This window comes from Nicotiana attenuata, unplaced genomic scaffold, assembly GCF_001879085.1.
Source record: "Nicotiana attenuata strain UT unplaced genomic scaffold, NIATTr2, whole genome shotgun sequence".
In the NCBI taxonomy this organism is placed as follows: Eukaryota; Viridiplantae; Streptophyta; class Magnoliopsida; order Solanales; family Solanaceae; genus Nicotiana; species Nicotiana attenuata.
The window spans coordinates 360,443-362,645 of NW_017671078.1; positions in this window are offsets into that span (position 1 = coordinate 360,443).

A 2,203-nucleotide genomic window follows, 5' to 3' on the forward strand; every position below is an offset into this window, starting at 1 on the left:
TTAGCCGGAGAAAGTCACAGATCTTACTCGAACAGCCATGGATGACCGAAAAATGGCATGGGAAACCATGGGAGGTGAGTGAACCGCCTCTGGTTCACTTGAAGGCCTCTAAACGATGACACACGTTCAAGAGGAAGCCATGAGGCTGGTAGGTGGTGAGATCACCATGGATTCATGGAGGGAGATGGCCGGAGAAGATGGAAAAGATTCGTCGGAGAGGAGGGGGAGGGGAGAAGGTTCTAGAGAGAACCAGAGATAGAGAGAGAGAGAGATGAGAGTTGGTTGAGTGAAGAATGAGAGGGTTTGGGGAGGGTCGTTTGGGTTTAATTTTGGAAGGGGAAATGGGGACCGTTGATCTGAATGATCAACGGTCACGATTGAATGGGGTAGGTGGGTCGGGTATGGCTTGGGTTTGGGCTTGGGTCCGATGGGTTTTCCAATTAGGTTGGGGGTCTGTTTGATTTAGGTTAGATTTGAAAGTCAATTTTGGCTATAAGTTAAATGGCCATTTTTTCCCATTTAATTTGTAGAAAATAGTAGATAATTTCTAAAAATAATTTTAAAATGCTAAATGATTTACAGTACATAATTAGTAATTTAAAAATACAGGATCCAATTTTATGAATATAAAACCTAATTAACCCTTAAAAGGGCTAATATTGCAATTTAGCTTTGAAAAATACTAATTGTAATTATAAAAATATGTAAAAATTACCTTAGCCATATTTTGTCATAATATAGAAATCCAATAGATGAATTATCAAAAATAATAATTTTGGAAATAATTACTCTGGATTTTACGGATAAAGAGGGAGGAGATAAATCAATTTAACACCTCTAAAATTATGGAAAAATAATAAAACACTTGGACATGCTTATATATGCATATATATGCTATTTTGAAGGTATTTTGCATATTGAAAAATATATAGGGAAAAATTGGGTATCAACATCCACCACGACTCCCAAATCGCTCTAAACTTCCTCAAGGTACATGCCTATCCTACCACAGAATCCATACGCTACTCTGCCACTCCCACTTCGGTTAAACCATCTCCTTAAGCAACTTCTCGACCTCAGTTGTTCACACTTGACCTGCTAGCAATTCAACCACCTCAAGACACCTCCCACCATGTCCTTCCTCTTCCAACCCAAATGTTGCCTCAAATCAAAATCCATCTCTATAGCACCTGAACTAATAAATTGCTACCAACTCTAAGCCTCCTCGAAGACATCTTTCTCGAGCCATCGACATCAGAACACTGATTCGATCCTAAAACCGCTACACACTACCACCTCTAACAACCACTTCTCAAGAACCATTTCACAATATCGAAGGAAAATCAAGAAAACCATAAACAACGGCGAGCCTTAATGCGTTCAAAAAAGGACGAAGACACCACATGACAAATGAGAATTCCACCACGCTCAAAAATATCAAGTCCCGTTACTCCATCAACCAAAGCCTGAACATCCGTAGTCCGATTGCCTTTCCTCAGCTGGAATTAAATGCCGAACCTCTAAACCACGCACTTAGAGATCCTCTGTTCGAGTCATTCACTGCCTCAACGCATAGACAAGCACCCTACCATTACACCAACACTATGCGATAACAACATATGAACATCATAGCAATTTGTGCAGAAGCCTCAAAACCATAGGAAATACAGATACTAAGCTGAAATGACAGAATATCCTGCCACATGGCGACGATAATAGCTTGCCCGAATATGCAGGGAAAAATATCCTGCACCACGTCTGCAGTAGCACTACAACTCCCCGATGCCCAATTGATAACAAGCGCTTCACGTTGCATAAGATTGAGTAGGAAGGAAATAAAGGCATAAGCCTCAAAGGAATCAAATCACACGATGAGGAATCAAGAAGGGAAGTGCTCGTAACAGCGTTGTAGCATCTCGAAGATAATTACAAACGTCTCTGTACCGGTCCGCAAGACTCTGCTAGACTTGCTCATGACTCGTGAGACCCAAGTGAACCTAGAGCTCTGATACCAAGCTATCACGATCCAAAATCCACTATAGATCGTGATGGCGCCTAATGCCGCCATCGGGCAAGCCAACGGTGACTGGTCGATTTAATCACTCATTTTATTACTTTAGAAATCATAAATTTTAAGGAAGGAAATTTACACTTTTAAATCCACGGGAACGTACAAAATTTATAGTTTATAAGAGAAATGAAA